At 48.9% G+C, this 17,890-nt stretch overlaps 1 protein-coding gene across 5 annotated transcripts in view; it reads left to right on the plus strand.

Annotated features, from left to right (window-relative positions):
- MTRF1 (mitochondrial translation release factor 1) overlaps window positions 1–17,890 on the plus strand; it is a 129,469-nt gene that overhangs the window by 13,077 nt on the left and 98,502 nt on the right. Inside the window, exon 1 of one of the 5 annotated variants that reach the window (XM_085621950.1) lies at window positions 9,445–9,565. The exons of the other annotated variants lie outside the window; for them this stretch is intronic. The gene's annotated coding sequence lies outside the window, so the exon portion shown is untranslated. Of the gene's footprint in view, window positions 1–9,444; window positions 9,566–17,890 lie in introns of those variants that run through there. 5 annotated transcript variants of the gene reach the window in all.

A 17,890-nucleotide genomic window follows, 5' to 3' on the forward strand; every position in this document is an offset into this window, starting at 1 on the left:
CCTCCGAAAGTCTTTCTGCAGTACCCCCACCCCTTCACAGCATTTTCTTTTTCACTCAGCACTGGGGGAATAGGAAGACCTTCACCACAAAGGCCTTCACTCATGGGGCCACTGCCTTCAAGTCAAACCAACTCCTCTTTCTCAATTTATTTGCATTGGACTCACCTGGGAGTCCTCATCGCAAGGTTGCCCCATGTCTCCCTCACCTCACAAGCATCCAGTCTTCTCTGCCAGCATATGGAAGGTCTGCATGCTCTTTGAGTGGGCTGCACCAGCCACTTCTCGCAGGCTGGGGATCCAACTCCCTTTAATGCTCGTCAGCTCAATTTGTCCACAGCCACTAGCACGTCCTGATCCCACAACACCATTGGATGCCCAGGCCGATGGATGCCCACCATCTTTGACGATGGCAGTAGCTGGGCTGCAACCTGCTGAGCTCGTCTGCCTCAAGGTTCCCTCTCACAGCTGTGTCTTCTTGGCCAGTCAATACCAACACCCGCCAGGCCCTTCAGCACTGCCGCCAATAGCCTCACCACAGTGCTGCAGGAGACAAGCCCACTCATTGTGATCTTCACCTTCCTCAGGAGTCATGCCAGGGAACAGCCCTCAACTACTCCACTTTCAGTGGGCAACAGATACAGCCCTAGTCAGAATATATGACTGAGTACGGTAGCTGTAACATGAACTCAGCATTAACCCGCTATATTCTCCTGCCCAACGGTGAACTTTCTATTGGAGGTTTTTGCAACATAAAACTTATTTTGCCACACCAAGGAGCGAGAAACACAGCGACCAGAAAACTCTTGTCGCCCTGCCCTTCAACAGCATACACCCACTACCCTGGACAGGGGCTAAACAGCGGAGCAGAGACCGAGTCAGAGCACGCCCAAAAACCAAGCGGAAGGCCGCACACACTGACCGGTGCAGGCCTAGAAAGGCGAGGCAGGTCAGGAGAACTTTGGTAACGCAAAGTGCAGCAATCAGCAGTGAGTGTCCCTGGGGTGTACAGACTTAGCGTTGGAATACGCTGTGGCCACTCCAGAGACTTGGAGACCCATTAGGCCACGGAGGACAACCCCACATCGGCAGCAGCTGCCCAGAACCACCTGACCGAGACAAGCAGAGGCACCCATACATAATCGGACCAGAAACCAGCAACCCAATGCACAACATTGCAGTGTAGCACATGGCAGACACCCGATTGGAAAAACACAGAGAGGGATAGAACAAGGCCAACGCTTCACCCGGTGCAAAACACACACAGAAGAAGACCACCCCCAGGAGAAACCCACATGCCCACAGTGCAGAAATTAGCCATGGGGCGCCTAAGGAACAACACACAGCACTCTGCTGCACAACTAGAAGCACAAGGAGGACAGCCTGTAGGAGAAGAAGCAGCATGCGACGCTCCAAATTTAATGCAATTATCCAAGCTTGACATAGTATTGGTGGCAGTCGAAAAAATAGGTGCCACCCTAGATCAAACTCGCACATCGCTCGAAGTAAACATCAACAAAGTAGCGTCAGACTTCCCCTTACTCAGAGCAGACCACCGCAGACTGTCGGACAAAGTGCAAATACATGAGCAGGCCATGGCAGAACTGAAACCCACCACACACAGCCACGCAGAAGCCTTGCAAGATATCATAGACCACGTTAATATAGTAGAGGATCGCTTGGAGGACAAGGAAGGCCGCTCACGTCGCAATAATATATACGTGGTTGGCCTTCCGGAAGGAGAAGACGGGCAAGATCTGACCGCATACATAGAAAACTGGCTGTGTGAGCTCCTCCCGGAAGACTCCCTATCGCCGCAATTTGTAGTGGAGAGGGCACACAGACTACCGGGACATCGACCACCACCAGGATCCAAGCCACGGCCGCTGTTGTATAAACTATTAAATTACAGAGACCGAGATACAGTGCTCCGAGAGTCCCGCAAACTCACTGAAATCAAAATACAAAACCAACAGGTCATGTACAAAGGCGCAGAGGATCGTTTACAGAAATCAAGAGACAACTTCAAGCACTGGACATCCACTACTCCTTGATGTTCCCAGCCAGACTGCGAATAGCTACGAAAGGCCAAACAATATTTTTCAACAGACCATCGGAAGTATGGGACTGGCTGGAAGGGTCGGGCCAACTGACAGGGCCCGACAGCCCACGGAATAACACCCTCCACGCCAGACCAAAAGGAATCTCTGACGGGGCAGAGCGGGGACACTCAATTTGCCAAAACCACCGATGGTCATCCAAGACAAGGAACAAAGGATGATGGAGCGCCAGAAGGCCCTCCAAGTGGCCACGACCATTGTCACTGCCTCACAGCCCTTCAACCTGGACGCACACTCAGCCCGTTACCGGGGCTCCACTGACTCATCACCGATCCGCTCCGAAGGCAGAGACTCGATCCAGTTGCCCGATATCATGCTACAGATATCGGAGAATATAATATAGACAATGGACAATTGCACAGTACAATGTATCCTTTCAAAGCTGGTACATACATTACACATCAAAGCATAAATTCAAAGGGACGTACACAGGCGCCCCACCCGCTGACTAATTGAGATTATATCACAGCGCGCCCTTGCCGCAACTCGCTCTCTCCAATAGGACAGTCGCACTTCTAGCGCGTAGCAAAGAAGGGCAAGGACTCGTTAACTATCCTCACTTAGAGTGAGGCACACCCCAACACACGTAAGCACAACACACGTAAGCACAACACACGTCACCCCGAATTAAGTCATCCCCAACATGACAGTTGCAACTGTTAGGCCCCATAGTTTGGACAAGCGTCGACCACGATCTTGCCCTATTCGAGTTATACGCCATCCACTTAAACCCCCAATCCCTGATAAGTCCACTTTACCACTGAATGCCCAGCTGGGCACCTCGGGCTCCGATACTTCTCAAAGCTTTTCCCAGTCAAGGAAGCACAGAACACACTCATGGACAAACCAATCCTGACCTGGAATGTGAGGGGCATGCACACGCCCAGCCGTAGATACTCAATATATGCATACCTCTTAAGCAAACACACGAACATCACACTATTACAAGAAACACACCTTAGCAAAGTAGAAGCAGCCTGCCTATGTAAACGTTGGCGAGCGCAAGTATACAGCACAAACTACTCCTCCCAAGCTAGAAGGGCAATAATATGGCTCAAGTCAGGCGTCCCACACAAAGCAGATCAAGTGGTTATAGACCCAGAGGGGAGGTATGCGTTTGTCAAGGGCACACTGTACTGTCAAGCCCTACTAATAGGTTCAATATATGCCCTGAATGTAGGTGAAAACTTATTCCTCAGGAAGCTCACGGGAATACTTGCTAACAGGAGTGGGCTCCCCTGGCTGATAGGAGGCGATTTCAATTCAGTACTTGATGTAGAATTGAACAGAACATATCCCCCTTGGACACGTGCCGTAACAGCATCCAACACACAGGCTCTTACTGAGTGGCTCACAAACTGGTCACTAGTAGACAAATGGAGGGCACTCAACACCACGACACAAGTATACTCTTTCTACTCCCCAGTGCATGATCTGCACGTTCGACTTCAGTTAATAGTAGTATCCCCCCCTCGTCTCCCACTCATTAAACACACAGACTACCTAGGAGCACACACTCAGACCACAATCCAAAGCTCCGGCAATTCACATATGACACTGCCCCCCGTGCCTTCATGGTGCCTACAACCAGTAGCATTAGAGGACCAAGCGTTTTGTGCATCCCTAGGGACATCCATACTAGAATATTTTTAGATAAATTAACATACAGCAGAAGGCCCCCTTATGGAGTGGGACGTCTTCAGGGTGACCCTGAGAGGACACTGCTTGGGGGCTACCTGGAACTTTCGGAAACAACTAAATGACAGACTCAGTCGAATAGAACAGCAACTGCTGGGACAAGAAACAAGCAATCAATGGGCAGCCCAAACACAAGGAAGCTAGACGCACTAAGAACTAAACACATAGACTTACTGGAGCGGCTACGTTGTCATAACTATACAGAACACTCCGCATGTATGCATGCCACTGCGGACCACGCAGGCAAAATGCGAGCATGGTCCCTGCGCCAAGAACAGACTAACCACCCCATAGGAGCCATACGCACTGAGACAGGACAACTAGTTTATACACAACATGAAATACATGACGCAATAACCAGACAGTACATTAAATTGTACCAATCCCTGAGCTCACTCTGAGTTCCTAGACTCAGTACGTTTACCCAAAACAACGTCAGAGCAGAAACAGCAGTTGAATGCACAAATAACACCTGAAGAAATTAGAAGTGCAAACATGGGCCGGGCGGCATCCCATCAGAGTTCTATAAAGCTTATGCCACAACACTAGTCCCCCCACCTACACACATTATATACAGAAGCAATCATTGTGCAGCAGCTCCCCCATCAAAATGGATTCACCATAGGAGTCCGCTTCCCCAGCTAAGAGAAAAATATTGGATTAGTACACGGATGGTGGCTTGCCTCACCAATAATAGGTGAGGTATATTTGTTTTGGGATGGATGAAAGAATGCTGAATGCTAGGGGGAATGTTAGAAGGATATCAAGCTGAGACTGTATGCCAGTATATACAAATGGAGGAAAGATTGTTACATATATCTGGAGATAACCTTAAAATGTATTTTATTCCGATGTTTAAGACAACATGCCCGGTACATGTTCTAACAGACCCTGGTCTGCACATTAGGGATGTTTAATTATTAATGTTTATGTCTTAATATGTACTAAGGACAAACCACCTTGTATCCTACGGTTGTCAGATAAAACACATATTCAATATGTAACCCATGTGTACCATAACCACAGTCCTTTTATTGTCTTGATTTTTATTACTTTATGTTTTTGTTTTTTATTAAGGATTGCTGCTAATGAACACTGTGAGAAATCATGCTTAGTGATTTTCTGTCCTTTTTTATCGGTATTTTGAATAATTAATACATTAATTTGTAGTTTTCTAACACATGTTCTGTATTGTTTATCTGCTGACTATATGTAGTACAATCTTCCTCAGTATGGACGAATGAGTGTGGAAAAGGGAGAAATTAGACTTGAATGTAATGTATGGAGGCATCATTGCCTGTATAAAATTTGCCTTGTCCAAAGGATATTCTTTTTATTCACAATAAGCAGGGATACATAACTATACTAAACCAAGATGCTGATTTAGACAAAGAACAGATGGACAACCAACAGCAAAGTGCGTACTCCCTCACAACCCAGCAAATGCCAAGACACAGATACCAGCCGCACATACCTCACATTGTAAGACATAAAACCAGGGTGCCCAAGTGATAGCTTTCACAGCCCAGATCAAAATTTATCATGTCTCATTTGTTCTTGTTATATTATGGCCCTTCCCCACAGTTTGCCCTGTTAGCATGTATAATCACAGACTACAAGTCATACTTATCTTAGAGGGGTCGAGCAGCTTAAAAAAGTTGAAAGTAGTAATGGAAAAGGAAAAGGACAAAAAGTAAAACAGCTGCATGCCAGTCAAAAGAATGTAAAAGAAATAAGATGATAAAAGTGGTAAATATGCACTGTATAGCGAATTAATAACATGTAACACTTTATGGTCATCATGTCGTAGTGTAGACCAGCTGATATATGTACAAAAGCAACTTCTACCATTACCAACTGGACATATATGTGAAACATATGTACAACTTGTCCTAATGTAAAAAATTAAAATGAATAAAAACAGATAAAAAAAACTACTGAACGGATTTGCACAAAATAACAAAAAGTACAATCTGCGCAACATCTGCCTTTCTGCCTCATTTGGTGTCATTCCGTCCAGCTGCTCGGGCTGTAGGTTCGACAAAACATTACTTTGGGAATTAACATTATAAACGTACCCTTATTTTGCGGCTCCCTATTTCTCGGTCTCCCTTGCACGGATCACCCCCAACCTTTCCATGACACACACAACCTACTTTGACACTTTGGAAAATTTCATGAAGATTGCTCAAACGACACCTAAGTTATAGGAAAGTCAAAAAATGCTCTGGTGCTAACTACAACTACCTACTGGCAACCGCCAGTAGGTAATATATATATATATATATATATATAGAGAGAGAGAAATGTATGCCTATGCTAGATATTATTAGTTAAAGATACACAATTGATGGACGGAATGCAGAACAAATCAAAACATTCACCCCCAGTCAAAAGATCTGGGTTAAATCCATCATTCTTTTGTTCACCATGCCACCCCAGTTTAGACCTGGTCATATGCAAATCAGTCTTGACCCTCTGCCTCATGGGAACAGTCCAGCCCGAACTGCCAAGCCAGGTCCTCCCTGGTCCGTTCATCATCCCCTTTGGTATCGCTTTGTTCGCCCTTCCTAGGACCGGTTTCTGGCATTTCAGCCGTCTTCAGCCAGGCTTGCTTGAATCCAGTGACAAAGTGAGCAAGGGACTCACGTCTGAGCATACCCTGCCAACTTATGGCGAACAAAGCAAAAACCAAAGGAAATGATGGACGGAGTGTTGAACATTGCAAGCACTCACCCCCAGTCAACTGATCTGGGTTTAATCCATCACCATTCTTTAGCCCACTCTGCCACCCCAGTTCAGACATGGCCATATGCAAATCAGTCTGACCCTGTGCCTCATGGGAACGGTCCAGCCCGAACTGCCAAGCCAGGTCCTCCCTGGACCGGAAACATGCATCCTCGGATCGGTTTCAGGGTTTCACCCCTCTTCAGCTAGGGTAGCTTGTCCAGTGGCACAGTGAGCCCAGGACCCACGTCTGGGCATACCTGGCGCACTTGGGGCGAGAAAGCAAAAGATACACAATTGATGGACGGAATGCAGAACAAATCAAAACATTCACCCCTAGTCAAAAGATCTGGGTTAAATCCATCATTCTTTTGCTCACCATGCCACCCCAGTTTAGACCTGGCCATATGCAAATCAGTCTTGACCCTGTGCCTCATGGGAACAGTCCAGCCCGAACTGCCAAGCCAGGTCCTCCCTGGTCCGTCCATCATCCCCTTTGGTATCGCTTTGTTCGTCCTTAGTTGGCAGGGTATGCCCAGATGTGGGTCCCTTGCTCACTTTGCCACTGGATTCAAGATAGCCTGGCTGATGAGGGTTATGAACCTGAAACCGGTCCCAGGATGCTTGTTACCGGTCCAGGGAAGACCTGGCTTGGCAGTTCGGGCTGGACTGTTCCCATGAGGCACAGGGTCAGACTGATTTGCATATGGCCATGTCTGAACTTGGGTGGTGGAGCGAGCTAAAGAATGATGATGGATTAAACCCAGATCAGTTGATTGGGGGTGATTGTTTGATTTGCTCAAACGCTCCGCCCTTTGGTATAGATATTATTAGTTGTCATACTTTTTCTGCATCTTACAGCCCTATTAAAAAAGTTTACAATAGCCAAACTAATTGGTAAAGTATCGAAAGATTACAAGCGCAAAAGTTCCGGCTTCCATGGACTAAAAGTTAATAAAAATGACTTTAAAAAAAAGTGACAGAGGAAATTATTATTATTTTTTTTAATCTGTTTTTATTGTTTTCAATAGCTTTTTCATCGTCATTAAAAACCAAATGCATCATATAAAGCCAACCATACATTGAACCATTTAACAACAACACATCATCACTTTGGTTGCATAGAATAGTATGACAGAGGAATTTTATAACACTTACAAAAGTGCATAGTACTCTGAGGAGAATAACTATCACAAAGGTAGAATCTTTCCCCCACTAGAACCATTTGCCCAATTTCAATTGGTTATTAAGATCATAGTTATAAGAAACTTCGAGTCATGGTATTAGAGGAACTAGAACAGGGTTGGTACTTTTGAAAATGCATTTTACAAGTCGAAAAACGGCATGATGGGCTGCTTGCGAATTAAAAGTTAAAATGCGTCGTACATCTGGCCAGTGGTTTCTAAAGTGCTGCTCGCGCTCAGCAAATTCTCCCATGCTTCTTTCCTGTTTTATTTTCTTCCTACCTTCTACAGCTTTCTTATACCTCGGTCTACGCCACTTAATCAGGTCTTTATCTCTAGGCTGAGCTTGTAGAATGTCTTTTAGCTCTGTGTGAGCCTTCCTGCAAATAGTCAAACCAACCTTTAGGCAGGCTTCTTTTAGTGGACTTATCTGTTGTAAGCACTCCCTTTGCAGTACCACAGATATTTTGACAAGAAATCCTAACATCAGAATCTATGCCTTCTTTGCTGCAAACAGACCCATGTGTCTGATAATGAGCTAGTAACCAGCAGTAAATTTGGAAGGATTTATGCCAGCGTACACTGTTTACTCTCCCCACTTCCATATTCCCTACTCACTCCATTTTGCTGTCTAGACCCAGCTCTAAGAGAAACTCCACCACAATAAGATTGTGATCACTTCGACATGAGGCAATTACTTCATAATAACTCGACATAACAGGAATTAAGTTATCCGACACTAGGATAAAGTTGATTATGCTTAAATGTCCTCTGCCAGTAAAGGTGGATAGTGGACACTGGTTAGGTTGGTTTATTTCAAGAGTGAGATTCATGTTAAATCTCAGAAAAAGAGAATTCAGAGCTTCCCCATATACCGTATGCTCAGAGTGAGCTTGACTTTCATCCCTGCTATCCACAAAACCACATACTCTCTTTGATGGGAGGAAGCAGGGGTGGCAGTTGAAATCACCTGCCCAAATAACATAGCAAACTTTACCACTTTGCAGAAAGTATCTATCCTGCTGCAGGGCATATACTACTTCAATCTGCTGAATACTAACACAATGGTTATAATAGTGGATTATAAAAAATATTTAAGCCCTGCCTTCACCCTTATAATAAACATTTGGTAGTGTGGAAAATCTATGTTTGCCCACATTATATCCACTTATAAAAGAACAGAAATCAGTGTGTATAAATTGCCTTTCACCAAATTAAATCCATCCCAGAATTATTTAAAACATATGTTTCCTTCATACATATAATATTTCAAACCTGCTAGTTGGGCGTGCCAATCTCAGTTTGACATTTTACTCGACACACCTGCAACATTCCACGCAGCCAATTTAATTTTCACAGCGCGCCCCACCTTTTGATCGGAACTGCTGTAGATATCTTCAACATCTAATGTCCCTTGAGTATTCTCAGAGCACATAACCTAATTACCTACATCTCTTCCTAGATTTAGGGGAGGGGAATTAGTATATTGTCACTGACACCAGGCAGTTGCTCAAAACGATTAAAAGTTCCGGTTCAGAGATCGTCCAGAGAGCGTTGAGCGTCGGTGCTATGGTCGCGCTTCTCGCTCTCCCGCTTACTAGTTTCTCCGGTCTTACCGGTCTCTTGACCCAGACCCTGCTTAAGGCGGGGTCCGGTGGGGCCCGGCTTCCAGGCATTATCGCTCCCGGCCCCCGTCATGAAGAGAGCAGCTGAGTGGGGCTGAGCGGAGTGGCGGCGCACGGCAGCGGCTGCCTGGCAGCGGCTGCATTTATTGGCCACTCGAGTTTGGAGTAGACACTAAACCAAGAGCCCAGAGTCTGGAGCGTCCGGAGTGAAGTGGTGAGGAGGCAGACTTTGGTGTTTGTGCTGCAGGGTTGTGCCAGATTCATTCCAGGCTCATGGTGGTATTGGCTGCCAGGAGCTGCATTCTGGGTGAGACCGAGTGAGAGCAAGCATGAGGAGGTGTTAGACGCTCTGCTTCTTGCTGTTCTCCTGTTCTTCTGTTTCACACCTTTTACCTCGTCAAGTCTCCGTAAGACCCCCGCTGCTCCCGGTGACTCTGCACCCTAAGCCCGTGCAACAGTGACGAGTCTTGCCACGGGACCCATAGAAGGACCCACAGAAGTTGTAGTAGCAGTAGGAGCATTGTTGTGTATCCACACCGGCGGTAAGTGGCAGTGGCAAGCAGCAAGTTTGGTCAGTAACAGATGCAGCCAGCACAAAACAGCCACCGCAGCTACTGATGCATGAATGTGACTTAGCGGAGGCGGCTCAATAAAACTAGGGGGCAGCCAGTGTTCCACCTATGCGCCCCGCTATGTGCTCTATTGCTACGTTGAACATTCCTATAGGTAAAGCTGGTAACTAAGCGCAGGAGCAACTCTTTGGTGTGAGAGTCCATTCCCTGTTTGACAGTTTGCGGGGAAACCTCAGGAAGGCGTGGGGGGTGAGAGCGCGACCCCATTAGCGGTGGCCGCTGAGTGATGTGCCCAGGCAAGTCCGCGGAGGTGGCCCAACTAAGTTGGGCCCAGCTCGCTAGTGTGCCCTACTCTCCCTTTCTCGGAGGTACAACCCTGGTTGAATCTGCGGGGTAGCCATTTCATCGCCTTATAGCCCTGCAGTGCATAGTCGTAGAAGTCTCCCTGCTTTACAGCACTACAGCCGATAGCTGTTGCAAGTTGTTGCCAGAGTGTGACTGGGGGTGAATGTTGTACCAATGTGCAACATTCCGTCCATCACCTTGTGTGTTTTGCTGTTCGCCCTATGTGGAAAGGGTATGCCCAGACGTGGGTCCCGTGCTCACTACGCTACTGGAGTCAAGCTATCCTGGCTGAAGAGGGGTGAAACCCCGAAACCGGCCCTAGGATGCTTGATTCCGCTCCAGGGAAGACATAGCTTGGCAGTTCAGGCTGGACTGTTCCCATGAGGCACAGGGTCCAGACTGATTTGCATATGACCATGTCTGAACTGGGGTGGCGTGGTGAGCAAAATAACGATGGATTAAACCCAGATCTGTGACTGGGGGTGAATGTTTTGCCAATGTGCAACATTCCATCCATCATCTTGTGTGTTTTGTTGCCAGAGTGTTCACCAGATAACCAAAGTCGAAGTTTGGCGAAGCCCTACCTTTTCCCTAGATTTTATTTGAGCTTTACTTAGAACAATGACTGCAAAAAACTACGCTCAGGGAAACTGGTGTTTATAAGAGCTTGTAAAAAAAACAAAGCCAACCCTCTGAGAAACAAGTCAGTCCAGATAAATACTCTAAAAGGTTTTAATGGGGGGCGGAGCCAAGATGGCGGAGTGAGCAGACATATTGCTCTGGTGCTCCCGCCAACGATCCTTACAGCACCGGTCTGCGGACCGTCATAGGCGCACACAGTTCAGTATTCACGGGCCGGAACAGCCCCGAGATTGCTGCGGGCGGTTTACGGCAGATTCCAGCACAGTTCAGCACGGGGCGAAGGAGGACAGAGGCGCCTTCGGGGTACGGCCGCGCTGTAGGCCGGCAGTCAGTCGGAGCTTGCGGCGGCTGAGAGGCGGGGCCCTGACTGCTCGACGGCGGGCGGTGAGGTGAGAGCGGCGGTTGGAGCAGAGACAGAGATGGAGGCATAGCGGAGGCACAGAGGAGGCGGACCGAGATCTTCCACGGGGGGTCGGAGGAAGGAGCGCCCCGGCGGGGGTGCGGGGCGCCGTTAACGTCGAAGGCTGAGCCGGTGAGTGGGCCCCGCGCTTCCCTTCTTCCTGTTCCCCTCCCCCCCCACAAGTCAGAACCGTCCGAGGCAGGGCGGTGCTGCCCTCCGGGGGGGGACTGGTCAGCCGGAGCAGAGGTGAAGGCAGCTGGACGCCCTCTGTGGAGATCGGCGAGTAGGCCTCCTCCGCAGCGGGAGCGGGAGACACTTCAAGACCGGTGACGGCCTAAAGTAGCTATGCCGTATCACCCGAAGCACCGGGGCCACGCCACTTGGGGACTCATCGGTGCTGAGGCAGAGATTTGAGAGGAGGGGACCCTGCGGAGGTGACAGGGGACGGTCCCGGGGCTGTGATTGGAGTGGTGCAATACAACAGCGAGCCGTGCCATGGCGCCAGAACCGGCGGTCGGACCCGGGTGGAGGATTTGGACTGGAGGCAGGCCCCATAGGGACAGAGGGGTCGAACAGTGCGGGGCCGGCAATAGATCCCCTGTCGCAGGGAGAGGGGCCCATCAACAGGAAGGGAAGAGGTGGAGGCTGACGCTGCGTGGTCCAATACCTACCCTGGAGACACGGCTGTCCGCAGGGACGGGGCACACATAGAAGCGCCGCCCGGGAGTAAAGGGGTGGTCTGGTCGCCCTCTTGGCCCCCGGAGGCCGACGTTCCTAATCCGAGTCAGAGGCCTGGGACGGGTGGTGCCAGCTACTGAACAGTGGGGACGGCGGCGCCGGGCCTACAACGCGCTCCCTGAGGCCCAGATGAGGTGGGCTATGCCCACGTCCAAGAAACGCCAGGGCAGGTCGATTAAGGATTTGTTCGCCCAGGGACCGACCGGTCAGATGGCTTCAGGTGCGGAGGGGGGTGCCTCTGGGGGAGCGGCAACGGTGGGAGGTGGAGCGGAGCCCGTTACCAGGGCGTTCCTTGAATCTATGTTTAGCGCATTAAGGGAGGACATCCGCACATTCAAGCAAGAATTCACCTCGGAACTTAAAGAGGTCCGTCGCGATGTGGATTCCATTGGAGAGAGGGTCGCAGATCTGGAGGGAAAAGGCAATGGGAGGGACGTGGAGATTTCGGAGCTGCAGCAAGAGATCATTCGGCTCCACGATCAGCAGGTAGACCTCCAAACCCACCTTCAAGACCTAGAAAATCGCTTCCGTCGCCACAATATTCGGATTAGAGGAGTGAAAGCAGATGAAGTGTTGAAAGATCTGTTCGCTTACACACAGAAGCTCTTTAATCACATTTTGGGCAGCTCGCCTGAGACTGAGGTCCGAATAGATCGCGCTCACAGAGTGGGACCCCCGAGGGCATCGACGGCTTCCCCATCGGACATCTTAGTGTGTGTCCAGGACTATCGCACTAAAGAAACTATACGTCAGACCAAAAACTCATATCGGACCTCTACAAGAAAGTACAGCTGCTACATGCGCACAAATATAACCCCGGCAGGGAACGATGGGTGCGGGAGCTGGGTAGAGTTCTAACACATAAGGAGTGGGAGGGAATATACTATAGAGCCAGGCACTCCGCATATCACAGAGACACTCACAAAGATAGTGACATACTGGTACTACACCCCGGAATGCTTACACGACATGGACCATACACGAGAGGCGACGTGCTGGAGAGGCTGTGCCCAAGTGGGCAACTTAGTACATCTACTCTGGGAGTGCGTGCACATTCAACCATATTGGACTCAGGTTTTAGATGAGATGGAGGCGCACTTTGAGACTGAGCTACTGCGCTTCCCGGCCTATGTCCTATTGGGTCTTACCAATCCCTTGACCTATCCACTAAAATCCCGCAAAAGCAGACAGATAGCTATTGCACTAGGGTCTGCGACACAAAACATTCTCACACATTGGCTCACTCCCACTCCCCCAGCTTTTATGGGTTGGCTACATCGCCTGTGGTACGTCCTAGGGATGGAGAAGCTAGCACTCACTATGGCAGGGGAGGGAACCAAATACGGGGAGTTGTGGCAACCATTTCTGTCACTGCTGGCTATTGAATTCCGAGAAGTCTCGTGCCCCAGATCTTTGCGGCTGCTACGGCTCGCGGAGGTGGGGCAGGTGGATGGCTAAAGGAGTAGTCGGAGGGTCCATATATAGATTAAGTGGTGGATGCGGGGCAGGAAAAGGGGAGGGGGGAGGTGTTTTATTGTTTATTTTATGTATATTTTGCATAGTGGAACGTATACAGCTGAGTAATGTTTCATAGCCACTGAGTACGGTGGTATTAATATCGCAGCCCATGACGACAGATGTCTGTATGTGGTTATGTCTTTTGGTTCGTAAACTAATAAAAACATTTAAACCATAAAAGGTTTTAATGCCATTTCCACCTATTTTTCAAACAAAGCGATTAGCCAAAATAAGTAAGGAGGCAAATATGAAACCTAAGTCTAAATCTCTACCCCAAAAGGTAGAAGGAACAGTGGAAACTACATCTCTATCTACCGTCTCTTCTCCTGGAAATAGAAGGGTGGGGGTGAGAGTTGTGGTAAGATCGGAAAGCAGAGTGGAAGGCCCTTCAAGTGAAATCTCTTCTATTCACTCCACTGAAAATAGAGTGTCTCCGTCCATTATCGACTTATGCTCTGAGTCTAAAGAGGATGACCTTATATTGGAGGATTTTACACTTCCTGACTTAAATATTAATTTAAACTATTCCTCAAGGGTTTTGCAATCACCTAAGCCAAGTACTTCTGTTATCTCACATCTTTTAAACTCCCAAGCTCATCTTCCCGGTTCTCCCATCAAAATGCGACTTTTTAGCAGCACGCCTAGAGGAGCGGACTCAATAAGCTCAAGAGCCTCTATCACTCCTGATTTGCTTTTGGACCTTGACCTCCCAATTATGGAGTCTGAAGATAAAATATTGATGTCGGAATCGTTGATTTGTCTGGAAAGAGTTTTATCCTCAATCTTAGCTCTCATGGAAAGATCCGTAAACCACTCTGATTATATCTTGGATTTATTGTTGTCATTGACTAAATCAATAGTTCCAGACCACATACAGTCACTCAGTAAAGCTCCCCTTCCTTTATTTGATAAGTTTAATTCTTGTACAAAGACCCCTTCTTTATTTCCACAGGTATCTAATTTTAATCTAATTAAATCTACCCAAACAAGCTTTGTTACAAAGTCAAACTACCAAGACTTTGGTGTACAGGTGTACATACCTTTTGGTTACTCAAATCAAAAAGATTAAAAAAGTTTCATCTCCTGTTAATTCATCTCTCCCGCCTACAGAAAAAGACAAAGTCTATCCAATTTTTTTTTTCAAAAACAGGGACTAATAAAATTGATCATTCCATCACGAAGGAACTAAAATCTGATCATATTTCTCCACAAGAGAAGGCCTTAAAAAATGAAGGAAAATCCACTAGAAGAAAGAAGAAAACAAAAAGAGAAAATACCCGGAGGATTAAGAAGAAAATGGCCAAACAAATCCGTTTTGACCCTAATATGAACTTATCTCTTCCTCTGATCCCCACTGTTAAAGATCAGATGAGGGTAGAAGCTCATGTCGAAATTTCGCCTTTGGACTGTAACCCACTTCAGCCGAACTCTAGTTCGGCAATCTTGGTGTCACAAGAAGTTACTTCTACAGAGCTAAGTACTGCAGGAAGTACAAAATGCAGTTTGAATCCTGATGCGGCACTGTTTTCATCCGCTATTGGCAGTGATGTGATTTATAATTCTAGTAAACTGTCTAAGGGAGAATATTATGCTAGCACTCAGCCTTCTGCCCCCCTGTCGCTGGATTATGTTTTTATCTTTGATTATGAGCTATTTATGAACAGGTCTTATTTATTGAGTTGTTTCGCTGAAATTTATGATTTAAAAATGATACAGGGGGGAGGAGCCTAGCGCGCAACCAAGATGGCCGCGTAGGCTTGTGGCTCCCGAGGGCCTCCGCAACCTCCCACGTCTATCCTGTCATAATCCTGGTTTTCTCGATGGGCTTCTGTTTATGATCTTGCGCTAAGGTGCCACTCGTTTTCCAAATCGAAATTGGACTCCGGGAACCGGTTTTGTGCCGATCTGAAGTTTGCGGCCTTCTTCGGCCTTGGTTCCGAACTCGAGTTGGTGAAGTGCCCGGATGCGAAGTGAACAACAGCGGCATGCCAGGCTGGGCCAGCTCCGAACCCCGTGCTTTCACTTTCGGTTTCGAGTTGATCTGCGGAAACTGACGTCGGGACATTGGGTGAGCAGCGCTAAGGACGGAGTGCATAGCCTGATTCTTGAACTGTAAACGGGCCTATTTCAGTTGGTGGCCCTGATCTCCTGGCCTTCCTCCGGGTGCTGGAGGGTGCTGACCTTGGTGGTCGCCGACGATGACGACGAGAGTGGACGGCGATAAGCTGAAACCCAAGTCTACCCGGAGGGGAGCCTATTCCCAGGCCAACAATATGGACCGCTATGCGCAGCCAAAGGGATCCCCTAGTGGATCACGTAAATCGCCTGAGCCGCCCAAGGAGGCCTCGGGCGCATCATCCGAATTGACTCTGTTGGATGTCATGGGGGCCATTGAGGAGATGAAGGCGACGGTGAACCAGCAATTTGATACCTTGGCTAATAAATTGGACTCGGTGTTGATTGATCTCACTTTGGTCAGAGCGGACCTGTCCAAAACTAATGACCGGGTCGACTCATTGACTCAAGCGTGGATGTGGCCGCTTTGCAGACGACGGTGCGGAGGTTGCAGCTCGCCAGTGACCTGACTGATCGTCGCCTTGAGGACTCCGAAAGCAGGGCCAGGCGGAATAACGTCCGTATTATCGGGGTGCCCGAACGGTCGGAGGAGTCTGCTTTGGATCTTTTTGTGGAGGATCTAGTGGTGACTCATCTAGCACCCAAAGGGCTGAGCAAGTTCTTCGCTGTTGAACGGGCCCACAGGATTCCAGGGGGTGCGCCGAAGGTGGGTGCCCCCCCGCGGCATATCATTGCCCGACTTTTTAATTTTTGGGATAGAGATGCTATCCTTCAGGCATCGAGGGTGGCTGGGCCAGTAAAATTTGAGAACTCTAATGTTAGCTTTTACCCAGACTTCACGCAAGCGGTTCAAAAGCAACAGATGGGATTCTCGGCCATCAAACAGCGCTTGAGAGACATGGAGTTGAAGTATGCGATGCTATTCCCGGCTAAGCTGCGGGTCGAGTTAGATGGTCGCTCACACTTCTTTGACCGGCTGGAGGCAGTGGGAGAGTGGCTGGATGCCCTACCCAGGAGTCGAGGTCGGGAAGGTCGGATGGCGGAGAGCGGAGAGGGTTTGACGGAGTAGGAATGGAACTGTGATCCTCTCGATGGACTGGACTGGTAACGTTTTGCACCTGTGGCTGCACTGGACTCCAGTTTGTAACTCTTTGCCCCGTGGTATTTGGAGGTTGCGGGGGGCTTGCTGGGGCCCTTTCCTCCTTCTGGGGTTTTTCTTGTCCTTTTTGTAGTGAGTTTCATATTGGGGCGACAGGCACACTGCATGTTGGGGGGGCTGTTCGGGCTCACGCAGGGGTGCAGGGAGGGGGGGAGTTCTGTTGGGGTTGATGGGGGGGGTTGGGGTTTGTTTGTTTGTTTCACAAGGCGGGGTAATGTTTTTTGTTGTGCTATTATGATGGTGCTCTCCGGGAGGGGGATAGTGTGTGCTGGGAGGGATGGGGGGTAAGGGGTTGAGACTTCTTTCATGGAATGTGAACGGGCTGGGGGATAGGATAAAGCGGGGGGTAGTCCTGCAGTTCTTGAAACGTATTTCGCCTGACATCGTGTTTCTGCAGGAAACGCACCTCATAGGGAACTCTTTCCATGCCATGAACAGACGAGGATATCACCTTCTGGCCCATTCTGGTTCCACCTCTGGCTCGAGGGGAGTGGGCATTTTAGTCAGGACCTCTCTCCCGTTGGTGGTGGATGAGGTGCTCCATGACGACAGAGGGCGGTACACTGCGTTGGTGGGGAGGTGGGAAGGTAAGCTGATTTCGCTGGTCACGGTTTACGTGCCGCCGGGCCTGCAGACGGCCACCTTTGCTGATTTGGGGCGCCTGCTACTTGGGCTTCCGGGGGGGGTTTTGGTCTTGGGGGGGGGGATTTTAACGCGGTGGTTTCCGGAGTTGAGGATCGACACCCCCCTAGGGACCTCCCTCGGGCCCAGAACTGGCTGGGGGGCTTTCTGGATACCCTGGGACTGATAGACTGCTGGCGGTTGAAACACCCTGGACAAGCGCAATATACCTTCCACTCTGGGGCCCACGGTAGTCTTTCGAGGCTTGATTATATGCTCGTGCCTGCGGCCCAAGCTGGGATGATTGGGGAAGTGCGACACTTGGCACGCGGTATATCTGATCACTCCCCTCTTTTGCTACACCTAGATATCGCCTTGGGGGCGGAGGGGAGGGTGGCGCCGATCAACCCCTGGTACCTACGAGACCCCACGATCCGTGCAGACCTGGTTAAGTCCCTGGAACACTAT

The sequence above is a fragment of the Triturus cristatus genome, chromosome 8 (genome assembly GCF_964204655.1).
Source record: "Triturus cristatus chromosome 8, aTriCri1.1, whole genome shotgun sequence".
Classification (NCBI taxonomy): domain Eukaryota; kingdom Metazoa; phylum Chordata; class Amphibia; order Caudata; family Salamandridae; genus Triturus; species Triturus cristatus.